Raw genomic sequence first — 15,007 nt, 5'->3', positions numbered from 1 at the left:
TCTTTATTGTCACACACAACACTTTGTATAGACTTTTATATGTCAATAGATAGAAAATAAAATAGGTTTTCAAAAAATATGGCCGCCTGTGTTGATAGGTTGCTTCGTTTGGCCGCCAGAGGGCTTCAAAGCTAATGTTCTCCTTGAGTGTTACCGCTCTAATATCTTAAATAGATTTTTTTTTTATCGGGCAGATACGGCCTTGATATTTGGCATAAACCTAGCACAATGATTGCCAAATCTAAAGTATTAGCAAAACTGTAGAAATACAATCATTAAGGTCGATTTTCGCTTGCACTAACTGGCCAACATAACGCAAAACCCATTAGGATAATGGCGGTGTTTCGGGCAAATTTGATCATTACGAAAATTGCCATTTGCAAAAACAGTTTTTCAAAAAATTTCCAAGCATTACGTCGTGGTAGATCTAATAAGTCACGTGACCGTGCTTTTCTAATTTTCTATAGTCAAATTAGTCTTTAACGAGTCAAAAAATGTTTGTGGTGCATCTTGTCACTAAACCGTAAATAACACACGTGTAATGGCTACTACTTAGTAATGTTGCCAATTCCCAAGTAATGCCCACTAATTCCTACAGTTTGTACACTATAATGCCCCAGTGGTTTACCCCTCGGTTGCTCACTCTTTTTCCTTTGGTATTTTTAAATATTGTCTATTAACATTATCGTCATAAACGATAAAATTAGAATGTTTTATTATTTGGTTATTCGAAGTAGACAGGATTGATAGTCTATAAAAATCTAAATCTAACCTTACAATTGACAATAATTATTGACACGAAGATAAATCGTACTCTAACAAAGTTTTCTTTGAAAGTGCTAGGATAATCTTAGTAATCCACAGCTGCGTGACTAAATACCTGCCATACGAAAATGAAGACATTAATTCGAAATTAAACAGACCCTAATCCGAGAAATAACATAATAAGAAAGTGATAGCAACGACAAGTCAAACACGAAGCGATAACAGCGCAACTAAAAAGCACACTTCGCTTATTTGTTCCCTTTTATCGCGTTTGCGGCCGGTTTATTTGGTTAGGTACATTAAGTAAATTTGTTCTTATTTGTTCGATAAATAATAAAGGAGGTGACAATGAAGGATTAGGGCTTATGGAAATGACACAAATTGGATGGATGAGTCGAAACCGGTCGATTATTCCTCGGGCCGTTTGCATCAGGGTTAATGGCATTGTCTGCCAAGAACGAAAACATTAATTTTGTGCATTTTTGCTCAAAGTCTGACGTAACTATTGCTAGACCAAGTCGTTAACCGACAGATTGTTAAATACACGCGACGGTTTAATACGTGTTCAATTTACTGTCAGAATTGCTCGTACATAATCCGCTCCGCCTGGAATATTGAAACTCGCAACCGCAATACCCAGGAGTGGAAAAGGATTAGTCATTTATCACACTGACTCAGAGCCAGTCAGTGTAATTAACTTATTACTGACTCTGGTTGCATGAGATGCTTTAGTCTTTTCTGACGATTTTATGTAGTTAATAGCTGATTTTGCAAATTATTAATTAATATTAATTCAAACTATGGCAAAAGTCAAAGTAACATGGTATGATGTAACAATGTAGTGGATAAGTAAATTCGGTAAATATGAAATAGTAGTTTTCCTATTCAGTGTGCAAAGTTATGTTTTCCCACACGCGAAAGCAGTTAGACGAACGACGCGAAGCGGAGTTCGGATAAGCTTCAAGTGCGGGAAAACTACTTTGCACACGTGTTAGGAACAATATTTTTTCTACGAATGAAATATCTATACATTTTGTTTTTAATTTTTATTGATATTAAAAACAACAACTTATAACTATTTATTGTTATTAACAACATTAATGTTAAAAGTACAGTTGGTCGCGTTTTTTAAATTGATCGCAGATTGAGCAACTGAAGGTAAAATACTGGTACTTGGAACTGCTTCACTTTCTTTAGGATTGAAGGTCAGAATTTTGTTACTTAATCCTTTTTTATAACTTGTGGATTTATCAATGTATTCTTTAGCTACCGTAGTCGATTTCCAACCCCCCAAGCGTTTTATGTCAGTGATTCCTTCTCCAGAATCGGCCAGGAACGTTGCCGATGATCGAGATAACTGTGCCCTGTGTAGAGTTCTGGATTTGGCAACTTCAAAAAAATAGCTATTTCAGAAGGCATTTTTCCAAAACTGTTTACTCCAACACTTTGCGAAAAACATTAACCCTTTCTGTAAACTAGGAAAAAACGATTGTTTGACTTTTTTGGACGTAGGCCGGTGTATCTTCTGTACAGTTGCAGGTAGGTTCCGTTATGAACTTCTTCTGATATTATAAAGTTTCTTGCTGTATGATTTTTGGAATCCCTAATTTTAACAATTATGAGGTTTCCTTTGTCTTCAATATCTGTAGTGGTTAAATTGGCTAGCTCTTCCCTTCGACATGCACCAGCAAGTCCGAATATAGTGGCAACTTTAATTAACAGGTAAATTTCATCTGGTGCGGAGTTCATAAAACTGAATATTTCTTCTTTTGTAAAAATTTTCGCCTTTTTAGGTTTAAACCAACATCCTGCTTTTTCAGAAATGCAGTGAGCTTACAAAATTCACCGATATCGATGTCTCTTTTTATTTTTATTACATTTTTGAGCATTGAATACTTTGACCACATTGTGTTAGGTTTGAATTCTTTGCTTAAAGTAACAAAATATGCTAAAAGTACCTCTTCCTTTAAGGTTTTTATCCCCTTTTGTTCGCACCATTGGGTAAACAACTCGTACTGTTTCTCGTATTTTTCTCGCGATTTGAGAGGCAGCAATTGCAAACTAGCCATGTTGGCGGCTTTTAGAACATCTTCCGGAAGTTCATCTTCAGTGATATCCATTATTAAAATAGTTTTTTTAACTTAAATAAGTAAGAATAAACACTGTTGTAGACTTTAAATTGCATATAAATGCGTTGTTTGACAATGAGCTTTGGTTTCTAAGGAAACAAGCCTCATTTTCAAAGACAGAGACAAGGTGGTTTATTTACCTAAACTGTACGGAAGAATAATGTGAAAAAAGTCGTGTTTTTTATATGAAACCGCTGAATATTATTACATTTTTGAATTCTACGCAAAATTCTAAGCAGATTTTATGTATAATAGTCTATATAAAACCACTGTTGCAAGGTATAATCAGCATTTTAAAAAGTGTGCGGGAAAAAAATTTTCCCGCATAGTGTGCGGGAAATTGCCACTTTGCACACACTTTTACGTATGCAAAGTAGCTTATTTGCAAACATTCGTAGAAAAAATAATTTGTTTAGTTTAGTCCCTGTTGTGTACAGGGCGGGCTAAGTGGTGCAAGCGTCTGTTTCTCAAAAAGTATACGACCTAGACCTTTAGTATAAAATTAAAATTTATATTTTGCATAAAAAAGATGCATTCATTACGTTCCAGATAAAATTCGTTGGAAAGCAACCAAGAATTATAAATTTTGTAATTTTACTTTTAAAAATTTTGACACTATCTAGCAGCGAAACCGTACTACCAATCAACCTTTACACCTCAATAGAAATCTCATTTCATTGGCCATTGACGTATAAAACTCGAAATTTTGAGTAGTAAAAAAAAATATCAATGGAAAGCTCAGTTTATTAGCTGTCCATCGTCATGTAAAAGTATACAAGGTGATTCACTGTATCCACCCAAAAACCGTTAAGGGACAGTCCATCTAAAATATTTTTAAAATGGTGTCGCTTCCGGTTATACCGGAAGTAGGTACCAACTTGCTTATTTTAAATGGAACACCCTGTATATTATTATATTTTTAGATTCTGCTAACGATTTCAAGTATGTTTCATGTATGATAACCTATATCTCTTTTCGGTTTCGAGATATCGACGTATGAAAAATGACATTTTCAGATTTTGGAGTGTTATAGCTCCTAAGCAGGAGTTAAAACAAAATGGCTTGCATGTTCCTATCTTACGGTTTTCCCATAATGAATCGCGGCGGTTCCTAGTGGACCACCCTGTATAGAAAGGGTTACAAATACGCTTGTTATTTAGTTGACAGAGTGAACCAGAAACACTTTTTGACTGGTTAAGTGCCAATTTGACCCTGGAAAATTAGGAAAACAGGGTCACGTGACCTACTACAATGTAATGCTTGGAGACTTCTTGATAACTGTTTTTTGCAAATGACAATTTTCGTGAGGGTCAATTTTGCCTAAAACATTGCTACTATCCTAATGGGTTTTGCGTTATTTTGATCACTTACTGCAAGCGAAAATCGACCTTAATGTTTTTTTTTTCTACAGTTTGGCTACGGTACTAGATTTGACAATCACTGTGGTTTGTGCTAAATATCAGGGCCGTACCTACCCGATTAAAAAAAAAGTGGTAACCGGCAAAGAAAACGTTAGTTAGCTTGGAAACCCTCTGGCGGCCAAACGAATCAACATATCAACACAGGCGGCCCATTTTATATTCTATCCATTGACATATAAAAGTCTATACATAAACGAGTTTACAGGGAGAGTTTTGACTGAATTTGACAGCTACTACTTTAACCTACAATACTCGGTTAGTTTGACAGTTACAGAGTGGTTCAAGAATGAATTTTAAGTGACCTATCTCTTATATTTTTACGTTTTTCTGCATCCACTGTTAGAACAAACCTTGTTTAACACGACTAAATACTAAAACCAAAAAAAATTAGATGTTTTTTAAATATCTATTAACCAAAATGCATCACTAACCGTTTTCAAGATTCTCACAGTGGTCTTCCTTATCCTGGACACATAGTTGCCGAGAAACAAAAGTGTTTACGGTTTATTGCTACACCCGGTACAACTGGGCATTAATCAGTCTGAAAGTGTCTATATACAGGGTGTCCAAAAACTAAACATTTTTACTGACCAGAATATCAGAATATGACCTTAACAAACAGCTATTGATAATTTTCAAGATAACGTATAAGAATTTCGTTTAAATCTCTTGTCTGATCAGTTTTTCGAGTGCCACATAAATTGGATCCCAAAAATGGAACCTTCTGTATATTAAATAGAGTCTTGTTGGAATAATAATTTTATATTTAATAACAATTATTATTATTACTTTGTTGTATGTGTAAACTTTCCTCCTCCTCTTAGACGAATTTTGTTATTAAACTTTTATATAAAAGCATAAAGTTAAGGGAGAAGGACCCCTTCTGAAAACCTGAAGTTATGCGTATAGACATATTGGCTAACCGTATATCGATCTGGCAAATATAATAACTAAATGAAATTCCCAGTCGGCAGTCTATTTGTGCTTTTGTCTAATACACAAGTCAGGACGAAGGCAGACATTCAGCAGTTCCTGTAATATTTCGCTGAGTATGTCAGAAATTTCGGGAGGGATTGATGGGTCACGAAAAGTTACGGGTTAATTTTCGGGACCGATGCCGGAAACTTATTGATTTTATTAGAGAATTTGCGTAGGAAACTTTGAAATCTCTCCTTGAAGAAAAAATGAAAACGTCATTCACAAGCTAATTTATTAGCCCCGATTATGGAGAATGATTAGAAGGTGGAAAGGTTCTGTTTTAACCCCGCTCAAATAGTGTGAAATTAAATCAATTGACACTAGCTACTTCTTCAAAAGCTGTAACAAACAAGACGTAAAATCACAATTTTCTTGTAATCCAATGTTGCTATTATCAAAACAGTCTCCCGGACACTTGATCGGTAAATTTCTGGATAAGATCCGGTAATCCAGTTTAAAAAGTAATCCAAATAAAGCCGAAGAAACGGCGCCGCTCTGAAATTCCGAGACACAAAAGCGAAAAAGGAAACGAAACGTCCGAATAGAGTTTTCCATTGTTTAGGTGTCGGGGCTTTGGGCCGCGGGGAGCTTATTTTCCTGGTAACTTTTTCAGGACACTGACTCTATTAATATTCAAAAAGAGTAATAAAACTGCGCCAGTTTGTTTTGGCTATTGTATTTCTAACGTAAATGAGTTACTGAACGTAAAATGAGTTACGGCCCAACAGTACTTTGGGTTGCAAACTTTGCGGTAATTTGCCTGAAGAAAGTGTGTGAAAACAAAACACAGTACTGATGATGATTAGTTGTTTACGTTAATTGGTTAATGCTTCATTAGCTTCAAGCAAGCTCGAAATTGTACTAGTTTTTTATTCAGAAAACCAAAAAAACTTCTCTACAACTTATTACTTATAAAACTTTGCCCATTCAACAAAAATGCAGAAACATGTCCTGCAATCGATGCAGGACAAAAATGAATTGGTTGCACCTAAATATTTTCGCTGACTAAGGATTCTTTACAGGGTTGGTAGGGTCAATTTCATTATAACGAACTTTTCCTAACTATTTATGTACTGTAAATTATTTTCAACCTGTAGTATGAATATGTCTACGCTGTTTCGTTTAACAAGGCACGTGGACTTTCTATGACCATGTTTTACGTTGCTTGGGTGGAGGGAGTTAGGAAGTTTGTATTTTTGCAAAAATTTAGTGTAGAAGATTGGAAGGCATTGAATCTTCTAGATAGTTCCAACTAGCAAGAAAGTCGAGGAATCGACGAAAGGTTAACATTTTTCACAAAATTAACCAAAATTCTCACAAAACAAATACTTTTGAAATTATATTCAAACCAAACCATCTTTAAAGCGGCAGACAGGTTCAATGATATTGATAGCAAAGTGACAAAAGCAATAACAAGTCAAGAAATGTGAAAAACCAAAACATTATTTACACTTACAACATTTATTCTTAGGTAAATACAACAAATTAGAATTACTAACGACAGAAATTAGGTCTGTACAGGGTGCTGCATTTTCGATGGTTTTACGGGGTACAGAGAAAACAGTAATAGAAAAAAAGTAGCATACGTGTTCCGATCTCAATGGTGAGGGTCGAATTTGAATTACCCTGTATATTTTTACGTCTTTTAATTATGTTGATTTTTACCTTTTCAACGGTGTATTACAACATATAAGTTTGTAGAGGTTAATCCTGTTATTTTAAAAAAAGACCTTTGCTAAGCTAAAAAAAGGCCAATATCTAAAATACCAAATAAAATCGGAAATCATATAAACTAACACATCAGAAAATTAAATATTTTTAATAAATCTTATTAAAATTCTAAGTTACAAACAGTTCTGCCGTCACTTTAATAAGAAAAGTGTCCATTTCTATTTTCTACTATTTTTAAGGTGGAAGTTGAAAATACTGTTTATAAACGACATGTAACATGTTAATATGAACATAGCCAAATTTTGTTTCGACTGTGGGTATTTTTATACATATTATTTAGCACTTTTTTTTGTTAAGGAAACGCTTTTTTTCTAATTACCAAGATTAACGTTTACAAACTTATATGTTTTAATACACCGTTGAAAAAGTAAAAATCAACAGAATTAAATGAACTAAAAATATATAGGGTGTTCTATTTAAAAAAATATAACTTAGTGTCATATGGCAGAAACTAAACGTAATAGAAAAAGACTACGCCATTGGATTCTACGTCAAAACTTCTACCGGAAACCGTTTTTCCTTTTTTGATAACTTTAATAGCAAATGAAATACAGAGGAGGTTCCAAAATGACCATTTTTCAAAAACCCCCCGTATCTTTGAAACAAAAGAAGTTTGCGCAGCCCACTCTTTGCCAGCCATCTCAGCTCGAAAAATGGGATCGGAACACGTATGCTACTTTTTTTCTATCAATTACCGTTTTCTCTGTACCCCGTAAAACCATTGAAAATGCAGCACCCTGTACACCAATAAGTCTTTAATGAAAATATTGAACCTTGACACTATCTTTTAGTCATTCACAAAAACAACACACAGTGGTGTATCCAAATGAAGTCGTTTACCAAAAAATTTTGTTAGTGGTAATTAGTAGTACTTGAAAAAATAAGAAACACATGTTTTTCTTTTTTGCTTTAACTGCAAAAAAATCTGCTACAACATAATGTTCCCATGTGACGTAGAAAAGGCTAGTTGTACCGTCTCTCTTCTGCTTATACCGAACTGAGCAAAGCAAAATATGTCAATTTTTAACTTTCAAAGTTTAACTCAAGTTATTTAGTCATAAGGTTTGTTTTTTAGTTTCAATGTTTCAACAATTCGTAAACCCAGACGGACTAAAACAATATTTTTGCAGCTTCTTACTTTTTAGGGATGCAATCCTTCATACCCCAACAGAACAATCAAATTGACAAAAAATAGTTATTAGGCAAGTATTATAACTTTGGCAACAATGCACTGGTTACGTCTCTCGACTCTTTCCCGTAAGTTACGGAGTTGAAAAGTCTCTAATTACGTCACAGAGGATCGTGCCAAGCTCATTTTAACATTTAAGCCTTTTATAAAATACTAGCGATTTAATATTGAAAAGTATGACTTAATAGTACATTCTAAGGCATAAACTGTTTAAAGTTTATATTTTTTACCTTAAAGTCCACTATGGACGACCCCATTAAAAACTATTAAGGTTGATCAAACTTTCAACTTAATTCTCTATTGTAACAATACTATTATTAGCATAAACTCAATTTTTAATCAAATTTAATAAACCCTCATTGATACATTTCTTATCTCACCCCCTAAAAAAACAATGGCGGCATATTCTCCACGGCCTAATCGAATCGATATAGGGGTGCCCCAAGTTATTCCGTAACATCGGCTTAAGTAATAATTAATATCGCTATTAGGTTATTTCCGTCGCCGCCAGTTCATCCTGTAACGTAGTTATTTCGTTGGCTTCGAAACCAAGAAAAAAAGAAAAAAATTAAACATGGCGGCGCACGATCCGTTCCCGAAATTAATCGAAAAGCGGATTAGGGTTCGATTAGCGCGTGACAGCCGCTGACGAAGGAATAATGCGCCGGGGAGCTTTAGCATCAGCCATTACGCCAAACCAACCCCCCCTAAAATATGATGTGTGCGCGGCTTAAAATGTTCTACATTTAATGGTTCGAAAGATGCGGGGTGATTCAAACCTAATTTGCCCCATTCAGATCGGATTTTTCGGTTATGTTTTTCATCAGTTACTTTCCACCAGTTCAAGGGAGGAGTATTCTGGTTAGAAGCTATAACACAAACCTAAAAATGTATTTTTTCAAACGAAAAATATTTGAAATTGAATTGAGTATTTAAAAATACAATAATACATAAAGTGTTCCATTTAAAATAAGCAAGTTCGTACATATTTCCGGTACAACCGGTACAACATTGAAATGATTTTAGTTGGATTGAACTATGTTACCAAATTTTCAAAACACAAGGGACACCCTGTATAAATAAAATAGAGAATTTCTTATTTGCATCCTTCAAAAAGGCCTATTGACTATCAACCAAGTTTAACCAAACATTACGAATTAACAGATGATTTTTTTGATTAGACGTAAAACTAGACAAAACAAAAGCAGTTGTTAAACTTTAAGGGCTTAAAACTGGAGAGAGCATTATACTTTACTTTTATTATGAAACGGTTTACGATTTTAAGAGCTTGACAAATCATCAAGTGGAGTAAAAGCAATTTTTACGACACCAGTCGTCGTAAACCGAAACTATAGCCGAAGGTTATGAATACGAAACGGGCGCAACCCCCGCCATGGTCCAGATAAAGGGGAAACGCATAAATAAGGTAGTCGTCAGTTTCAGAGAAAGAAGGAAATCAATAGATATGAATCTAGTTCAGTTGGAAATATCCCGTCGTCGAGTCTAACAAGTGCCATAAACAAACTTTTCAGCAAACAATCAGGCTCCTAAGTGCATTAATAGGAACGGGCTCCGACTTTACGACCTTTTGTGAATCGGATCGAAAATAACTTTCCATGCTGGATAAAACAATGGAAACGATTTTTCTTTTGTTCCTCTCCATCGTCCGGGCGGTCATAAAGAAAAATTAAAGAATGAAATCGCCATTAAATTAGATTAGATTATTATACCGGTGGCGAATCCGGAGGCTTTATTATGTTTTTAGGATTGAGTGTCCCTGGAATGGAATTTCGACTTCAGGCATAAATAGCTCTAATTATTTCCGAGGTAATGTCCTGGAAGTTTTCAATTCAAACTTGAGCCATATAAAAGGGTTTAGCAAGTTTTTCATTGGCTAGCTTTGAAAACAATACGTTGACTTTAATTTGAATGACAGAGAGAAAAGTTGTATTATATTGCTAGAAGAAAGAAATACAGAGTGGTGCTAGTGATGTATATGGAACTTATAAAATTCTGAGGTACTACATGAAAATTGTATATTTTTGCTTAATTGGATACCCCCAAAAACTCTGCATATGGATCAGTTTTTAGTTTTGCAACAAATAACAACTTTGTTAATTTATTTAACCGAATGTACAAATAAGGGGGCAAAACATAAATCTTTGCTATCGGCTATAATTACCGAATTACTTGTCGCACCAAAGTAAATTAAAATCGGCTTAATTAAATAAATTAAAGTAATAGTTCAAAAAAGCGCAAAATAAATTATGTTTCCTGCAAATCATCCATTTAAATTTTTTTTGAAGTACGTATCTATGCTTTTCTGAGTTTTTGACATCCTGAAGTACAGAAGCTAAACCATTGCAGACGAATATGTGCTATGTCCAGGGGCAACAAATGTTTAATTGACGTCTTCTAGCCCTTCTAAAATTTGTATTTTATATGAATTTATGGATCCCCATGTATAACTCAATCCCAATATTAAATGTACGATATAGATACAGGGTGTTTCAGTCGCTGTTTCAAAAAGAAAAAGTAAACTTCTCTGTTGTGCCAGTTTTAGTTAGAATATCATTAAAAATAAATCAATATTTTGATCCGTGTTTGTGCTACACCCTGTATGGTCGAAATATTTTTTTAGTATGTAGGTATATGGTTTGTCCGTATAATTAGCCCGATTGTGGTGTCTGTATTACTACAACTAGGAAATAAATATTAACAGAAAAACTATGGCTTGTGAATGAGTAAAAATGTTAATAAAATGGCAATTTTAACGATTTTTTTTAATCAAAGTTTATTTTAAATATACTAACTTTTTTTTTTAATTAAGGCTTTTATTATTTAAAATAGTTATTAAATTTCAGTTGTATAGGGCTAAAATTCCTAAATAGTAATGCAAAGTCTTTTGTCAGTCTTTGACTTTTGAAAAATGACATTTCTTTCTATTTTTATCATCACTTTTACTGAAATCAATTTTTAATTTACTCTGCTAATGTTACTTAATACGGTATAGCCACAATAGTTTAAGTTAAGTGTAGGTCAGACTATGACAATACTGGTAAAAAAGTTAAAATCTGAACCACACTCAACTTAAGCTAGGTTTAAACTACGATAGTGCAAATGGCTGTTAATAAACTGCTCGCCAAAAAGAATTTGCTCTTGTTTGAGTAGCTGTTTCTTTCAAATGGGGTAATGCAATTTTAATAATTATTTTGTTACAAACAAAAACTGATCCTAGTATACAGGGGGTGACTGTGATGTAAAAAACATAGGTCTATCGCCATTTTGCTCAAAAATGTTGTGTGTGTCTCAAAATATTCTTAATCGAGTTTTATGATCAATATATTTAGAAGTTTTCATCAGTTTGACGATTAAGATTTACAAATTTATTGCAAATTTCAAATATAGGGGTATTTTTCCTGTACTTATTTTAATTCAACATTTTCTTCTTAACTTTTATTGTTTTTTTTGAGTCACTTTGTAGCAGTTTATACATTTTTACTTTAATTGGGTAGTTTTATGTAATTATTCGCTTCTCTTCCACGTAAGATCTAAAGAAATTGTTGAATTTAAAACAGAAAAGTAACTCTATGCTTTAAATTTTGTGATAAATTTTGTAAACGGTCTTTAATCGCCAAAGTGAATTTAAAAAACAAAACCAAATTTCATTTTTTTTCAAAAACGTTATTTTGGTCAACAGAAAAAAATACGAAAATATCTCCTAAATGTCCAAAAAATTATTAAAATCTAGTCACTCAACTTGAATAATGAGCCGCTCAAAAAAAAAAAAAAATTTTGCACAACACCGTTGTAAAATGAAGTAAATACCTATTTTACCAAAATTTCTTGAGACTGACAAGTGACCGGTTTTCTTCTATTTCCCAAGAATCTAATTTATCTTTGTTGATTAAAATAATTTTTTACAATTGAGGCTAACTAACTCGAATAATTAGGTTCGGCCAATGACATTTAACAGAATACAAACGGGGGTGCACGAAATTCGTTTCTGCTCCAGGTGGGCAGGTCAGACGTTCTCGTCCGGTCAATTTGCTATGCGAAATGGAAATGGAAATGCCAACCGCGCCCACTTTTATATGGGCCCCGCTGTTTTCCCACTTTCCAGGGCGCATCGACGACCTTTTTCGTTTTTTTTTTTTCGGCCCGTTTTCGTGCCGTGCCGATGACGCGTTCGAAATAACTGAGGAAATAGTTTGCATTTATTGGAAAAGGAGTTTTGTTTTCCCACCGTTCCAATTTCCACTCACGTCTCTTCAAAACCTTCGGAAAACTGTAATGGCACCATATACTAAACTTGTGGAAGTTTAAACGGCCAGAGTAATGTTGATAACTCTGCCGCTTTTTCACTGTCCTCTTAACAATCCGAAGAATGACCATAAATGTTACGCATATCCCTTGTTAGGACGTGAAATATTATAATACGCTTGCGTTTATCAGGAGATATGATCTAGGCTAGAGCAGGACAAAGACGACCTATGGACGTAACATTGACCACCATGGAAGAAGATTTTTTGTTTTGCTTAATGTACAGTGCATTTCAATTGGTATTAAGTTAATTTAGTTGGCTTAAAATCTAAATTAGAAAAGAAGTAGCAAACCTAAACACTAATCTCTTGAATACGAACGATGATGCACCTACCTGAATCAAACCTAATAATGAACATGCTTAAATCCAACTGAACGAGTAGGTACATTTAAGCTCCCTTTTAGAGCTAGTTAATTATTTCTCAAAGTTCGAGATTCAGTCATGCAAATCCTAATAAATCCTTATGTGAATACTGATTATTTATTTAATTCGTTTCGGAGATGTAATTTAAAAATACGGTAAAAGTGAATATTACCAAGTTTTAAAATCCCACTTTCAGACAGAGTTAGTAGTTTATTAAATGTGAAAGTACGGAAAGGTAACTAAGCTATTTTGTTGTGGGATGATGAAAGTCAATATTAATACTGGACAACTGCAATGAGAATAATCTATTCAAAATTACTGTTTTGGAGGTTACTGAGTTTATATTATTGATGTCTACATTTTATAGAAAGGGTTCCTAATTTCCGTGTATTATGTTAGTTGTGTATTCTACACACAAAAAGCTTCAAAAAACTTATTAGGTATGCTTATAAACGTTAGAGGAGTAGATTACTGCGGTATTTTGGGGTAACCAATAGTTTTGAGATATTTTCCAGTTTATGTGAGGCACATTTCAAGGTATTATGAAGCATGATCTGGATAACTTTGTGTATGGACTTATTAAAGAAAATGTACAAAATTCCATATATCTTTTTTGGATAAGGATAATTTTAAGTTATCTGAAGGGCAAGTTTTTTTACAATTTTCTAAGAAAATGCAGAATTGTAAATTTTTTAGCATAAAATGTTTTATACGAGTTATTTGTGGTTACTTAGAGTGAATACAACCGCATTTGTGTTGAGCAAAGTTTTTGTTTTTACTATTATTTGTTTTTATTATTATCAGGACAAAATGTTTTGAAAAAATGGGAAAAATAGAGAAAATCTTGTTTTCAGTGAAAGTCGATATTTTTTAATTATTATTTGTTTCCTCTACAAGAAGCGTCGGTCAAATATTATTCAGTGACAAAAATTAAACTTTATTTTACAGGGTGTCCCTGAAATGACAGTACAACGCTTAACCACAAATTCCTTGGCCAAAATAAGGCGATCTATGCAGACTTACCTATATCTAAAGTTGCTTAATTTTGCCGCTGCAGGGCGCCAAAGTTGTCAAATTAATATCGATTTTACGAAATAATTAAATCGATATTAATAAATTAATATCGATTTAGGACCAACAATTACTACATAAATTGGCATGTTTTGACCTAAACGAAATAGTTTTTCAATGAGGGGAAATAATTTTGTATTTTGTATCAATTGTTACCTTTGTATCAATTACTTTAATAATTTATTTGCTACGAGCTGACTTTATTTTGAAATTTGTTTGTCTCTTGCAATGAATAGATGAGTTGTAAGGTATTGTACTTCTTTTTAGGAAAACCGTATGTTTGACAATACTTTTGCAGTAGACAAAAAAGTAAACTAAACTTTTATTAACGATACACAAGTAATTTTTATTATTTCCTAGCATTGAAAAAATTTGTTTAGTTGTTTAAGTCAAATCATGTCAATTTATGTAGTCATTTTTGGTCTTAAATCGTAAAAAGCCATTAGCGCGTTTAGGAATTATTTTGAAAAAAACGATATTAATTTGAGAACTTTAGCGCCCTGTAGCGGAAAAGCTAAGCAACTTTGGATTTAGGTAAGTTTGCTTAGATCGCCTTATTTTTGATCAAGAAATCTGTGATTAAGCGTTGTACAGCCATTTCAGGGACACCCTGTATGTATAAACGCGTACTTTGATAATTAAAGTAATACATTGTGTTTACCGAATGATGCGGCATTAATGGGGTTGTTCCTACATTTGAGAACGCCATTTGTACTTTCTAACTCATAGAGTTGAGAACAGATGTCACCAGATATTGCACAACAACTAAAGTAATACATATTAATATTTTAAGTAGACAAAAATCAACACTAAACATAATACAAAAAAATGTTTAGAAAAATATGCAAAAATATTTCTTCCAATTAAAAAAAAACGGTTGATGATGGTTTAAAGTTTCGGTTCTCCATTTTGTTGAGAAAAAAAAGTACCAAAACATCTTTTTGAGTCAGATTGGTTTTAATCCACTTTTTCCGAATATATTTGGACGATGAATTTTAAACTTTGGAAATTTTTCCAAAATATTTACTCAAAATTG

General features: G+C 33.4%; 1 protein-coding gene across 2 annotated transcripts in view; it reads left to right on the top strand.

The window, feature by feature from the left end:
* Positions 1 to 15,007, top strand: part of Ephrin (ephrin) — a 416,945-nt gene that overhangs the window by 127,981 nt on the left and 273,957 nt on the right. The window lies entirely within an intron of this gene.

This window comes from Ips typographus, linkage group LG2 (assembly GCF_016097725.1).
Source record: "Ips typographus isolate SLU linkage group LG2, UJ_Ityp_2.0, whole genome shotgun sequence".
NCBI lineage: Eukaryota > Metazoa > Arthropoda > Insecta > Coleoptera > Curculionidae > Ips > Ips typographus.
The sequence above is the reverse complement of the archived record's forward strand: the minus strand, read 5'-3'. Positions and strand labels throughout refer to the sequence as shown.